Raw genomic sequence first — 15553 nt, 5'->3', positions numbered from 1 at the left:
CCCTCAACTCCAATGAATTGGAACGAAGCAGTCTTTTGAATAAAGGGGCATGGAAGAACTGGATATCAAAAGTCAGAAGAATAAAAAAAGACCCTTACCTTACACCCTCCACAAAAATTAACTCAGAGTGAAGCAAAGACCTAAATCACTTAAACATCAGAACCAGTACTTTAAAACTCCTAGAAGAAAATATACAGAAGTATCTTCAAGACATAGTAATAAGAGGTAGCTTCCTAAACCATACACCTAAAGCACAAGCAACAAAAGAAAAAATTGGTAAATGAGAACTCTACATGATCAAATGCTTTTGTGCTTAAAAAAAGCTTTGTCAAAAAGGTGAAGAGGCAGCCAATTCAATAGAAGAAAATATTTGAAAATCATGTATCAGATAAAGATTTGATATCTTGTGTACATAATGACACCATACAACTCAATCAGTCATCAAGAAGCACCCAGAAAAGAAACCAGGACCAGATGGCTCCACAGGTGAATTCTACCAAGTATTCAAGAATTAGTACCAATCCTGCTCAAACTCTTCAAAAAATTGAAGAAGAGGGAAAGCTACCACACTCATTCTACGAGGCAAACATCACCCTAATACCAAAGCAAACAAAGATACTACAAGAAAAAAAAATTGCAGGCCAATCTCAATAATTAATAAACATGTAAAAATCCTCAACGAAATACTTTCAAGTCAAATCCACCAGCACATTAAAAGAATTATACACCATGACCAAGTGGAGATTTATTCCAGCAAGGCTGGTTCTACATAAGAAAATCAATTAATGTAGTATACCATATCAATAAATCAAAGTGGAAAAAACACAATAATCTCAATTGATGCAGAAAAGACTTTTGACAAAATTCAACATCCTTTCTTTTTTTTAATATTTTTTTTATTTTTTTAAATACCAAAAAAAAACAAAAAAACTAAAACATCAAACAAATGATTTCTTGATGAGAACACTTCAAAGGATAAGAATAGAAGGGAACTTCCTCAACATGATAAAGGGAATATATGAAAAACCCACAGCCAACATTATCCTCAATGGAGAAAGACTGAAAGTTTTCCCTCTAAGATCAGGAATAAGACAAGAATGACCACTGTCACCATTGTTACTCAACATTATGTTCGAAGCTCTAGCTAGAGCAATTAGATAAGAAAAAGAAATAAAAGCCATGCAAATTGGAAAGGAAGAAGTAAAAACTTTCACTGTTTGCAGATGACCTGATGCTATATGTCAAAAATCCCCCAAAATCTACCAAAAAAAGCTGTTAGAACTAACAAATGAGCAGATCAAAGTGGCAGGGTACAAGATCAATGCCCAAAAATCAGTAATATTTCTATACACTAGTGATGAGCAATCTGAGGTGGAAATCAAGGGAAAAAATTCCATTTACAATATGAACTAAAAGAATCAAATATTTAGGAATAAATTTAATTCAGAAGACCTATACAGAGAGAATTACAAGAAATTGCTAAAAGAAATCATGGAAAAATAAGTAAATGGAAGGGCATACCGTGTTCATGAATTAGAAGACTAAATATAGTTGAGATGTAAATTCTACCCAGATTGATTTATAGATTCAATGCAATAACAATTAAAATCTCAAAAACTTAATTTGCAGAAATAGAAAAACCAATAACCAAATTTATTTGGAAGGATGAGTTGTCTCCAAAGCTAAAAATATTTTGAGAAAGAAAAATGGAGTGGGAGGTCTCACACTACCTGACTTTAAAGTGTATTATGATGCTATAGTGGTGAAAACAGCATGGTGCTGGCATAAAGATAAATGTACTGACTGATGGAATCGAATTGTTTAGAAATAGACCCTGTCATCCATGGACAATTGAACTTTGATAAGACAGTCTAAGCCAACGCACCTGGTAGAGAGCAACCTCTTCAATAAATGGTGTTTGGAGAACTGGATTCCCATATGCAAAAGAATGAAAGAGGATCCATATTTCATACCCTATGCAAAATTTAATTTAAAATTAATTAAAGATCTAGAAATAGAGCTAATTCAATAAAACTTTTAGAAAAAAGTGTAGGGAAATATCTTATAAACCTTGTAATAGGAAGCAATTTCTTAGAACTTATACCCAAAGCATGAGCACTGAAAAAAAGAAATGAATTAATGGGATCTTCTCAAAATTAAATACTGTTTAAAACTTTGTCAGGAAAGTAAAAAGGCAGCCTATGCAATGGTAGACAATATTTGGAAACCATATATCAGATAAGGTTTAGTATTCAGAATGCAGAAAGAGATTCTTCAACTCAACCCAGTTCAAAAATGAGCAGAAGACATGAACAGACACTTCTCAGAAGAGAAAATACAAATGGTTAATAGGCACATGAAAATATGCTGAAATTCACTGGCCATTAGGGAAATGCAAATCAAATGCACAATGAGATATCATCTGACACCTACTAGAATGGCAATTATCAAAAAAAAAAAAAAAGCAGAAAACCACAAGTGCTGGACAAGATGTGGAGAAAGGGGCACACTTATCCACTGTTAGTGAAAATATGAAATGGTACAACTGCTCTGGAAGGCAGTTTGATGGTTCCTCAGGAAGCCAAGTATAGAATTGTCATAGGATCCAGCAATCCCATTACTAGGTATATATTCAGAGGAACTGAAGGCTAGGACACAAACAGACATTTTCACACTGATGTTTACAGCAACATAATTTACAATTGTGAGGAGATGCAAGCATCCCAAATATCCATCAATAGACAAATGGTAAACAAGCTGTGGTATATACATATAATGGAATATTACACAGCCGTAAGATAGAATAAAGTCATGAATCATGTAACAATGTAGAATGAACCTTGAGGTCATTATGTTGAGTGAAATTAACCAGAAATAAAAGAACAAATATCATATGGACTCAGTAAAATGAACTAACATTAATGAGTGAACTTTGAGAGTTGAAGTTAAGAACAAGGTTAACAGGAGATGGAAAGAGGGTAGAGATTGGGCATTTGGTGCTGAAAGAATGCAGATTGTACAAGAGGACAGACTGTAAAAATTGAGATATGGATAGCATGATACTACCTGATTGCAGCACAATAATATAAGTACACTGAATGAAGCTGAATGCAAGTATGATTGAGGGCTGGGGGCATGTATGAAATCAGAAGGAAAGATAGAGGATAAATATTGAGACAGTATAACTTAAGAATTCCTAGAGTGGACAATGATGGTGATTAAATGTACAAATAAAATACTTTTTTTTTTTTGCCATGACAGAGAGCAAATGAATGTCAACATTGCAGGATGTTGAAAATGGATGGCATACAGGAAAAAGCACATCCAATGCAAGCTAAGGTCTATAGTCAACAGTGACATTGTAATATGTTTCCACTGAATATAACAAAGGCACAATGCCAAAACTAAGTGTCAAAAGGTAGGGAGTATTGGGGAGGGGTATGGATGGAAATGAAGGATATGCCTTCACATAGATTATGATGGTAAAGCTATGTCTATTTACCTAGGTTGGATTATAAGATGTATGATTAAAATCATTTAAAAATGAACAAGAGAGAAACAAGTGCTAGAGAAAATGCTGAGAAAAAAAATGTACCTATTCGATATTGGTAGGGAAACTGAGAGGTGCAGCCCCTTGGAGGGCAGTGTGATGTTTCTACAGGAGACTAGGGGGGTTGTGGTTGCTGTAGAATCATTCAACCCCATTGCTAGGTTTATACTTGGAGGAACTGAGAGTGGGGACATGAATGAATATTGCACAATTGCGTTCATGGCAGCAGTGTTTGCCTTTGCAATGGATGGAGGCATCCTCAGGGTACAAAGCCTGAGGGAAGGAAATGGGAACTGTGGTGTGTACTTACAGCAGAGTACTGAGTAGCTGAAAGAGAAAATGAAGTTGTGAAGCATGCAGCTAGGTGAATAAGCCTTAAGGATTCTGTGTTGAATGAAATGGCAGAAACAAAAAGACCTGTTATTTTGAGTCACTCATATGGACTAACTATATTGTACAAACTTGGAGAATTGAAGTCGAAATCATAGGTTATCAGGTTGGGGTCTATTGTAACAGGTCCTAGGTTTAAGTTCTTATAGCAGTCATGTATATGCAGGATTTTTAAATATTATTTCTAAATTCTGAGATACTGAGGCATTTGTATATAACCTGGTCGTTCCCAGAAACTTTGGGAATTAGTGCGACAACTGAGACTCGGAGTTGAAGCACTGAAGCTATGAAAGTCGGCATTATCCTATACAGCAATGGTTTAAAAAGTTGAAAAAGTGATCAGACTTTGACTAGAGATATAAATGAAGCTGATCTGATAGGAATAAGATAACTCAGAATACAGGGTAAAGGATCATATGGGCCATAATTTAAAACTTCAACTTATGTATGAGACCAAAGGGAGAGATGTTTATTTGGTACAAAATTTATCTTTTGGGTAGCACATTACCTAATTTAATTTGTATGGTCAGTTTAGTTGAACACAATAAGAACATGGAATCTTGAATAGGAATGAGAACTTGCTGGTTTCTACAGGTTAGTGTGGTGCCCTGATATATCCCAGAGTAATTGGGGTAGTGAGTAAAAAAAAAATTTGCAAAATCCTCTTGAGGAACTGGGAAGAAAGGAGGAAATATTCGTCTTCCTCATTTGGGGAATTTCTGATATTCTTGCAAGCAGTGCATACAACCATTTCAATTGCATGAACCCTTGATCTTTGGTTCACCCTTATGAAACTTATTCCTGCAAAGGAGAAGCTAAGCCTAATTATAATTATGCCTGATAGTCAGATCCAGAGAACATCTTTTGTTGCCCAGATGTGTCTTCCCTGTCTCTAAGCCACCTCAGCAGTGAACTTACCCCTACATGGGACATGGCTGCCTGGGTGTAAATCTCCCTGGCCAAGTGGGACAGAACTCCCAGGATGAGCCAGGACCCAGCACCATGGGTTTGAGAAAGCCTTCTTGACTGAAAGGGTGGTGAGAGGAATTAGACATCATAACATTTCAGTGGCTGATAGATTTCACAGACTTGAGAGCCTATCTCGGAGGTTATTCTTATGCATTATATAGATAATCCCTTTTTAGTTTAGGGTGCATTGGAGAGGCTGAAGGGAAGTACCTTAAACTGCTGAGCTGTGTACTAGAAGCCTTGGTTCTTGAAGATGATTGTACAACAATATAGCTTTTACAATGTGACTATGTGATTGTGAAAACCTTGCGCCTGAAATTCCTTTTATCCAGGGTATGGACAGATGAGTGAAAAAATAAGGATTTAAAAAAAATAAGTAATAGGGGTGATAAAGGATAAAAAAAAGTTTGGTAGATTGAAGTACTGTCAATGAAAGGGAGGGTTAAGAGGTATGAAATGTTTGAGTTTTTTCATGTTTCTTTTTTATTTTTTTTCTGGAGTGATGCAAATGTTCTATAAATGATCATAGTGATGAATACACAACAGCATAATGATATTGTGAACCATTGATTGTACACCACATATGGACTGTATGTGTGTGTGAAGATTTCTCAATAAAATTAGTTTTAAATAAAAGGGGCAAAGTTGTGAAGCATGCAATGATGTGAATAAACCTGGGGACATTATGTGATACTAAATAAGCCAGAAACAAAAAAGCAAATATTGTATGGTCTCATTTAGAAAGTATTTATAAGAAAGTTGGTTCCTAAAATGTAAGCTTTTATACTAGTCACATTTTGTCTAGAACTGTGATTGCTATTTCTAGATTTTGAACAGATGTGTATAACTTCGGGTATCTGTGTAACACCTAAGACTCAGAGTAGTCGTTCTGCAGGTCTGAAAGTCAGCGTTGCCACATACAACTGTTAGGGAAAGTGAAAGAGAGATCAGTTTTCAAGAGTGAAGCTGATAGGGTCAGGACTAAGGTAAATCAGAACACAGGGGTTAGGAGGACATTGTAGTTATTTTAGATCTTCACCTGCTCTGTGAAACCAAAGGAAGAGAAGTTTATTTTGTCCAAAACCTAAATTTTCTGTAACACATATTCTAACTCAATCTGTCTAGATAGATCATTTGAACAAACCAAACACATGGCGCCCAGAATGGGAATGAGGGCTTGTAATTCTGTAGAGCTTAATGCAATACCCAGATATATCCCAAAGTATGTTGAGCAGATAATTAAAAAGTATTGGCAACATGCCTTAAGGGATAGGAGAAAAATTATGGAACTATTGTACTTTACCACCAAGGGAAACCCCTGATACTGTCTCAAACATTAGGAGTCTGAATCAATAAGCCAAGCCCTTGATCTTGAGGCTTACTCTTGTGAAGTTTTAGTTTTGCCTAAAGTCACTTCCAGGACACCTCTTATGTTCTCAGATGAGGTCTCTCTCTCTCTCTCTAAGCCCAACTCTGCAAATAAAATCATTACCCTCCCCCACTATGTGAGACATGACATCCAAGGGTGAAAGTCTCCCTGGCAACGTGGGATATAACTCCTAAGGATGAGCCTGGCGCTGGCACTGTGGAATCGACAATGCCTTCCTGAGCAAAAAGGGGAAAAGGTTTGTAACAAATATCATATCAGTGGCTGAGAAAGTACAAATAGAGTTGAGAGGCTACTATGGAAGCTACTCTTATGAAAGCTTCAGCTAGATAATTGTTATTTATCATGGTTTTCCAAACCTGGCCCAAAACCATTCATGCCAACCCTAAAGAACACTTAGGGCTGTATCTGAGATTCTACGAAGGTTCCATGCACTATGGTTACTTTCCAGAAACCTACAACTTTTGGATGGGTTCCTAGACCAGATAAGTCCTGAAATCCAGAGGAGCCAGCCTCTCCAGAACATCAAGTAGGCTGGAGATCAAGGAGAACGTGGAGTTGTAAAAGAGAATACAGGATTTAACAAATGAGTATGACCACTGAACCATTATACTGACTTTTTTTTAGGCTCCACTGTCTTGGAACAGCTATAAGGAAAATCCTAAAATTGTGGATTTGTAACCCTTGTGAAACTCTGAAATCTGTTCCGTGTGCTTTGTGTGCTTTGAAATTTGTTTTTTTATTGTATATATGTTATTTTTCACAATGAAGAGAAGCTTATATAGGAACTTGTCATTGCTGTGATATCTAACCATATGTTCATGAACTAGATATGATAAATAAAACATAGACTAATGTTGCCCAACTTGCCTGGTGAATGGAGTCTAAAAAAATAAATAAAAATAAAATAGCATCTACAGTGTGACCACATTAAAATTGCAATTTTTAAAAGCATTTTCCCCCATAAGGTGTGTTATTTTCAGACCAGTTTAAATTTTAGTTAAGCCTTCTTAATGTATATATTAAAATTATCTAAATTGATAGAGTAAAATTTGTGTTATTTATTTTTTTAACTTTTTTTATTAATTAAAAAAAATTAACAAACAAAACATTAAGATATCATTCCATTCTACATATATAATCAGTAATTCTTAATATCATCACATAGTTGCATATTCATCATTTCTTAGTACATTTGCATCGATTTAGAAAAAGAAATAAAAAGACAACGGAAAAAGAAATAAAATGATAATAGAGGAAAAAAAGATTGTACATGCCATACCCCTTACCCCTCACTTTCATTTACCACTAGCATTTCAAACTAAATTTATTTTAACATTTGTTCCCCTATTATTTATTTTTATTTCATATGTTCTACTCTTCTGTTGATATAGTAGCTAAAAGGAGCATCGGACACAAGGTTTTCACATTCACAGAGTCACATTGTGAAAGCTATATCATTGTTCAATCATCATCAAGAAACACGGCTACTGGAACACAGCTCTACATTTTCAGGCAGTTCCCTCCAGCCTCTCCACTACATCTTGAACAACAAGGTGATATCTACTTAATGCGTAAGAATAACCTACAGGATAAACTCTCGACTCTGTTTGGAATCTCTCAGTCATTGACACTTAGTCTCATTTCACTCTTCCCTCTTTGGTCGAGAAGGTTCTCTCCATCCCTTGATGTTAATTCTCAGCTCATTCTAGGGTTTTCCTCAGTCCCTTGATGCTGAGTCTCAGCTCATTCCAGGATTTCTGTCCCACGTTGCGAGGAATGTCCACACCCCTGAGAGTCATGTCCCACGCAGAGAGGGGGAGGGTGGTGAGACTGCTCGTCATGTTGGCTGGAGAGAGAGGCCACATCTGAGTCACAAAAGAGGCTTTCTTGGGGGTGACTCTTAGGACTAAATTTTAAGTAGACTTGACCTATCCTTTGTGGGGTTAAGTTTCATATGAACAAACCCCAAGACTGGGGGCTCAGTCTATAGCTTTGGTTGTCCACACTGCTTGTGAAAATATCAAGAATTCAACTTGGGGAAGCTGAATTTCTCCCTGCTCTCACCATTCCCCAAAGGGGGCTTTGTAAATACTTTTCCACTCACTGATCGAATCACTCTGGGATTCATCCGGGCATCACTCTGGACAAACCAACAAAATCTCATGTCCTACCTGAGATTCCAAGTACTTATGGCGTTCGATCAAACTATCTATATAAGTTATATTAGGAAATGCACTAGTCAAAATATAAACAAATAAACATTTTTTGCTTTAGTCTCACACATAAGGTGACATTTTAAAATATTAATTCCCATCTATTTTCAGCACACTGCAATAATAACATTCCTTTGTTCTTCCTCATGCAAAAACATTTTTAAAATTGTACATTGTACATTTCACTATTATTATACACTCTAGGCATTCCTACATTATACCATCTCAGTCTTTAACATCTATCTTTCTTTCTGATTTCATTTATGTCCCCAGCCTTCTTTCCTCTATCATTCTCACATGCAGCTTCATTCTGTATTTTAACACAATTATATTACATTTAGGTAGTATATTGTGCTGTCCATTTCTGAGTTTTTGTATTCAGTCCTGTTGCACAGTCTGTATGTGTGTTATTTATTTTTAAACCTAATTCACTGTGAGCAAAACAAGTTTTGCTCGACTTTCTGTGAAGAAAACATCTTTTGTGATAAGGCATTAGTAATATCCCAAATGTTGAAAATGGAAGGGATTTCCTCCATCCCCCCCAAAAAAATGAAGAACAAAAGAGTTCCTGCTAGCTTTACTTCAAAGTGTGATCCTAATGATTTAATTTGGTTGTGCAGTTTTTATGATAGTTAAGTGCTAAAATACAGTGCCACACTCACAGAGATGTATTGCCTAGTGTATTGTCCTATAGGAAATGTTAAAACAAGTTCTTTAGGCAGCAGGAAAATGATAGGTCACAAAACTTGGATATACATAATGAAAGAAAGAACATTGGAAAAGGAATTTTAAGAGAAGTGAAATATAATCTTATATTTTTCTTCCTTTTAATTTTTTTTTTGGTATGTTCTATGGCAGGGCCACATTTCATTCTTTTTTCCATTATTGCAGCTCCATTTGTTGAATCGTTTGTTGTTGCTGGTTTCTTTTGTTTGTTTGGGAAATGCACGTGCCAGGAATCAATTGAATTTGGGTCTCCAACATGGCAGGCGAGAATTCTACCACTGAACTACCCTCTCACCCACTTCTTTCTCTGCTTTCAAAGCAATAATAATGATGTATAGGTGTTTATAGCATATGGAAATGTACAATTAATGACTATAATGTCACAAGAGATGGGAAGGAGGAAATGAGAATATTTAAGCATCTACATTACATGTATTATGTATGCCAATTTGGACATGTTCTAATTCTTAATCCTCATTCCTGTGGGTACGAAACCTTTGTAAATAGGACAATTTGAAGCTCTTGTTTTTAGGTAAGGTGTGGCCAACTGAACGAGGGCGGGTCTTAATACAGATTACTGGAGAATTTATAAAGAGAACCTTGAAGTCACAGGAGTGAAGAAAGTAGAGGACACCCCTATGTGATGGAAAAACCAAGAAATCTCAAGGATTCCTGTGGCTAGTACTGGAATGCCACAGTCTTTGAAAAGAAAGCAATCCTTGCCAATATCTAAATTTTGGACTTGCAGCCACAACACTGAAAGCCAATAAATTCCTATTGTGTCAGCCAAAAAAAAAATATATATATATGTATATATAGCACCAGCGTAGATATTTCTGAGATCTTAACCAAGGATCTACATAGTATTAAAACTTTGGCTTGATGCACTTCATTTTATTTTTGTCTTAGAATCGTCTGTCACATGGAGAGTCTTGGAATAAAAGATAGTGTTATTTTTGAACCCATAAAATTCTGACTTATCTCTGTCCTTTCATCTTAGGCAGTAAGCACAAGCAGCTGGAATATTTGTTCTGCCTTGAAATCTTGTTAGGGAGATCATCTTGTTCATTATGAATATTTACTATTTTCCATATTACCTCAGGTAATCAAGTGGCTAAACTTTCTGTGACCACATTAAAAGGGTTCCAGTTACTCTAACTTTCAATGACATACCCCTTACCTTTCAGTAAATCCAAATAGTGGTTTCTTTGAAGTACTTTAAGCTTCTGCTAACACTCTTTGATATCCTTTAAGCTTCCACTCACTGTTTGGAACCAAAATCAATACTACATATCTTAGGGTTTTGTTCTGGCGATATCCCATTCACACACAACAAAATCTATTGTGGTTTTCTATTGCTATGTATAAAAAAACATATTAACAGAGCAATATTCATTTATTGCCTTTCATAATTTCTGTGAGAAGAGATCAACTGTGCAAGTATCACTCGGTGTTTAGCTCACAGGGGTATGTGCTCAGTGCCTAGCACAGTACCTAGGACCATTTCCATAGAAGCTGGATTAAAGGAACCCTCAAAAGCTAAACAATCATGGACCCCGTCCTCTTGGAATTCATAGATCACCCAAGTAAGTCATGTAAACAGAGATAATGATTTGTAAAATGCATGACATTTGAGTTAAGGTAAAAGGTTAAGTAAGAGTTAACTAAATGAAGTGAGGAAAGCGTTCCGAGCAGTGGAAAGCATATGAGCGGAGACTCATAGGTTCGAAGAAACCTGGTGCATAAAAACAATCAAAAGAAGGTCAGAATGTCTGGACTTGGTGATTTACTACAATGGCCTTCTTATGCAGAGCAGGTAAATATCCAGCCTTTTCTGCTCTCAAACCTATGCCAAGTACAGTCTTAAGAATCTTTTGTCTTAAAGTTCTGGGGGATTTATGTAACTTTTCTTTTTAGAAAATATAAATTGTTATCAAATGGCATTTTCATTAAATAAACGTCTCTCTCTTGACATAGACTAATTTGTTTTCAAATCTACAGGTTTTATACTTATGTCCTCTGCCCAGAATATTCTCCTACCAAATATCAGATAGATGGCTCCTCTCTTCATTCAGTTTTCAGGTAAAAAGTCATCCAATGACAAAATCTTAAGATTTTTCCTCTATCCTTTTATACTTTTAATTTTCTTCATAGCAGATGCTATTTGAAAATATTTATTTATTTGTCTACTTGTTTATTGTCTAATTGTAGCTACTTGCAGATAAGATACCAAAAGTCAGAGCACACAGTGACTAGAGAAGTGCCTAACCTATATTAGGAATTCAATAAATACTTGTAAAAATGAATTAGTTCCTTTCACCATTTTGGCTTTATTTTATTTTTTTTTTTTACCTGTCATGTCACCTCCTACCATCTGCTTGCTTTTGTTTCCTGCGAAAGTTCTGCAATTTAAAAGCTAACTCAGTACACATTAGATCCAACACAAAGTCAAAACAATTACACTGACAATTTTCCTTCCTAGAATACTTTAATCTTCATCAATTCCAGGTTGTGTTGCTTCAAGTGGTTGAGATTCTCAGTTTCTGATTTTCAGTTCAAGCAAGTAACAAACAGTAATCGATATCAAGCAGACTAAAGAGAGTCAGATGCAAAATATTAGCTGGGGACTAGCAAAATTCCAAAAGACAATTCAGCAAAGCAGTGCAAAATGGAAGCAAAAGAAGTCACATCAGGTGCAATCTAAGGCCATAATAAACCCATAGACAGCTGTTTCCCAGAATACAGATTATTTATAGCTCAAATAAACTTCTCAACAGGAGTTTAGGATTTATTCCATCCCTAATAATAACTTAACATTGAATAATTATAATTGCCCCTTTTGTCTGAATTTGTAATTAATAAAGAGAACAATATAGCAATTTTTAATCACAAAGATAAGAATTCAAACTCAAGAAAAAGCGAGTGTTAGAGAGTGACAGGACTAGTGGAAATGATGTTGACATGTAGCTGACAGAGTGCCCCCATAGCCTCAATGTACTTTTGATAATTATGTGATGAAAGGGAACATACGAAATTGCTTTTCCATTGTTTTTGTTGACCTTTAAATTGCTTAAGTGTTGAAATATGGCTCAGAGAATAAAGAATTGTCATTATACAAGTTCTTATGATTAGAAAAATAAAACAAATGCATCTGAAACACAAATGTGTTAACATCGAAAAATATCTGGTTAAAATGAATAATTTTCTTTGTCTTAATAATATAAAACTAAAAATGAATTTTTAACTATTCAAGATCATCTTGAGACTGTTTGGGGTCAGGAAGCTCTTCCAAATAACCGTGTAAAAATTCTTTCTAACAAGCAGTCTCAATGATCAATTTAGATACAAAATCATGGAAAATACTAAAAGACACTTTTTTCTTCAATAGTGATCCATAATATCTTGTTCCTAATGATAGTCAAAATTCTGTGGCCACTCTCTTGGGATTCTGGAGTCTGTGTGCATTCAATAAATATTGATTCTGCTTCTTTAACAACAGTAACACAGAACTATCCTAGCTGTACACGTATGTCTGCAGGTGACACTGCCTCATATCACTGAAGTCCTTAGTTGGGAAGAGAAAGCAAATGCAACAAAAATGTTATAAATATGTATGAGATATATGTGTGTGTACATGTGAGTTCGAAAGAGAGAGAGGGAATTGATATGTTCACTAGGATTTCATACCAGCAAATTGTGTCAGGATATTACGGACAAAACATTTAAGTAAAATTGCCAATTGTACCAATTAATAATGAATTAATTACCTTCTTTCTAAACTTCTGGGCAGTAGTGGATGGAGCTTCTCAGAATCTGGAGGAGAGGGGGTTCTTAAATTACAAGGTTGAACCAGCCTGGAGCTAAGGGAAAAATCCCTAAAATAAAATATGTATTTTATTTATTAAAATATTATAATTTATTTATTAAAATAACCATATATTTTAAGCTAACTCCTGACAAGCCCATTTAGTATTAGTTCAAACAGCAGTCATTTCTCCAAACAATGTCTTTTCTAAAATGAGTGTAGTGGACTGAATGGTAGCCTCCACAAAGATATGTCCAGGCCCGAACCCTGGAACCTGTAAAGATGATCTTATTTGAAAAAAGAGTTTTTGCATGTGTAATTAACTGCAGGAACTCAAGATGACATTTTTCTGGATTATCTGGGTGGACTTTAAACCAGTAAAAAGTGCCCTTGTAAGGGAGACAAGAAGGGAAGACACAGAGAGGAGAAGGCAATGTGAAGACGTAGAGATTTCAGTCATTCAGTCACAAGTCAAGGAACTATTGGAGCTAACAGAAGCTGGAGGAAACTTTGGAGACAGCAAGGCTGTGCTGACACCTTGGTTTCCAACTTCTGGTCTCCAGAACTGTGAGGAAATAAATTTCTGTCCTATTAAGTCACTAAATTTATGGTAATTTGTTTCAGCAGACAAGAAACAAACACAATATACTTCTAAAGAAACCTTGCCTCTTTAGTGTTTTTCAAATGGGCCAAGCCATTAACTTCTTGGGGACTTGTTGCCTCTGCCTGGCCACAATTTCTCAATTATCTGGGTGACTCCATCTCTCATTTCAGTGTCTGTTCAAATACCATCTGATCAGAGAAGCCTTCCCTGATCATCTCATCTAAAATGGTCTCTCTCCCACTTCCCTGCTCTCGCTCTCTTCTTAGATTTGAGTATCTCCTACCACTAGAATATAAGGTCCATGTGGGCGGCAATTTCTGTCATGCCCATAGCTGTATCCTCTACTGTAAGAGCTTTTTGTAGCGTATAGTGGATATGCAACAAATATCTGTTGAATGGTTGAATGAATCTTGCCATTATCTGAGAATTGCATAATGTTTTAATTGTGAAATTTAATTTATACTTAAAGTACACGAAACAAAAATATGCAACTTAATAAATTAACTCATTACAGAATCACCAAAATTAAATCAATTTTATACCTTATGCAGGCATATGTATTAAAGACTCTTTTTTTGGTACGGTCAAGTGCCAGGAATCGAACCCGAGTCTCTGGCATGGCAGGTGAGAATTCTGCCACTGAGCCACCATTGCATCACTGCAGACATATGTATTTAGATATTACCAGAACAATGGGGACACCAGATTAAACTAGCTCTTCTGTTTTCGTTTCTCTTCTTGATAGGCATATATTACACCCTTTCTGCCTTTTGCTTACGGATAAGTAAGGACTGAAAGTTAAAGGAATTATGGATTTCCCTATCATTCCCTTTCCTTCTATGTTATTTTCAGGTTGGGATTGGCTAGTTAGAGGGAAGTAGCACATGTAAAAGGGATATGATAGGGTTCCTTGATGGTTCAAGTTTATTTGAACAGCATTGCACTCTTCCTGCTTTTGAACAAGTTTGGTTTCAACTAAAAGCATACCTTTCTGAGGCTGTTGGCACCCTTGCTTTCTTAGTCATAGAGGTATCTGCTTACCTTGTACTTGAATTGATTCCTGCTGAATGCCCATGCTTTCTGCTTCCACTGAGTTCTGTGCTCCTGTGACATCACGAATGCTATATGTCAAAGGGGAGGCAAATGAATAGCAGCAAGTGTGTGTACTTAGCTATCTCCTCTCATGCATGCTTGTACCTTTGGGTTTCATTTACAAAACATAAGTTCAAAGATAAATTAAGAATTTCAAGATGGTGAAAGCAAAGCATTTAACCAAATGTAAGATCCTTCTGAGCACTGGGTCCTGTGTGACTACACAGGTCACACACCCATGAAGCTTGTCCTTTATGGGTATATCACAAAATATCCATTCTGTTGATAGAAATTATATAGACATTTGGGTTGTATGCATTTAAGGATATTGTAGAAATGTTGCCATGTGCCTCCATGTGCGGTTACTTGGCATATATGTGCACACATTTCTGTTGATTATAGGCCTAGGAGTGGATATGCAAGATCACAGATGCATATGATATTCCCTTTCTCCATATGTTTTTTTCTTTTTTGCTTGGGCAGGCACCAGAAATTGAACCTGGGTCTATGGCATGGCAGACGAGAATTCTGTCACTGAGCCACTATCACACCACCCCTTTTTCCATATCTTGATTATCAATACTTGGTATTGCCATTCTCTTTAATTTTAACCTTTCTGATGATTGTGCAGTGATATACCAAAGATGTGACTTAATTTGCATTGTCCTTTAGAATGATATTTTTTGGCCTTTTGGACATTCCTTTTCATGAAGCACTTCAAATACCTTGCTTTTTTTTTTTTAATTTCATGGAGGGGGGGTGATGTATTTTTCTGATTGATTTGTAAGAGTTCTTTATTTGTTCTGGAGATGAG

General features: G+C 35.9%; 1 long non-coding RNA gene across 6 annotated transcripts in view; it reads right to left on the bottom strand.

Moving 5' to 3' along the window:
• LOC143646216 (uncharacterized) overlaps positions 1-14746 on the bottom strand; it is a 92249-nt gene extending 77503 nt beyond the window's left edge. For 5 of the 6 annotated variants that reach the window (XR_013157384.1, XR_013157388.1, XR_013157385.1 and 2 more), the window contains exons 1-2: positions 14689-14746; positions 13006-13113 (exon numbers count right to left, since the gene is read on the bottom strand). This is a non-coding gene — a long non-coding RNA (uncharacterized LOC143646216). Of the gene's footprint in view, positions 1-11583; positions 11831-13005; positions 13114-14688 lie in introns of those variants that run through there. The other variant, XR_013157389.1, reaches the window with a different exon arrangement.
• Between the last annotated feature and the right edge of the window lie 807 nt (positions 14747-15553).

Source organism: Tamandua tetradactyla, chromosome 9 (genome assembly GCF_023851605.1).
Source record: "Tamandua tetradactyla isolate mTamTet1 chromosome 9, mTamTet1.pri, whole genome shotgun sequence".
Lineage (NCBI taxonomy): Eukaryota > Metazoa > Chordata > Mammalia > Pilosa > Myrmecophagidae > Tamandua > Tamandua tetradactyla.
The sequence above is the reverse complement of the archived record's forward strand: the minus strand, read 5'-3'. Positions and strand labels throughout refer to the sequence as shown.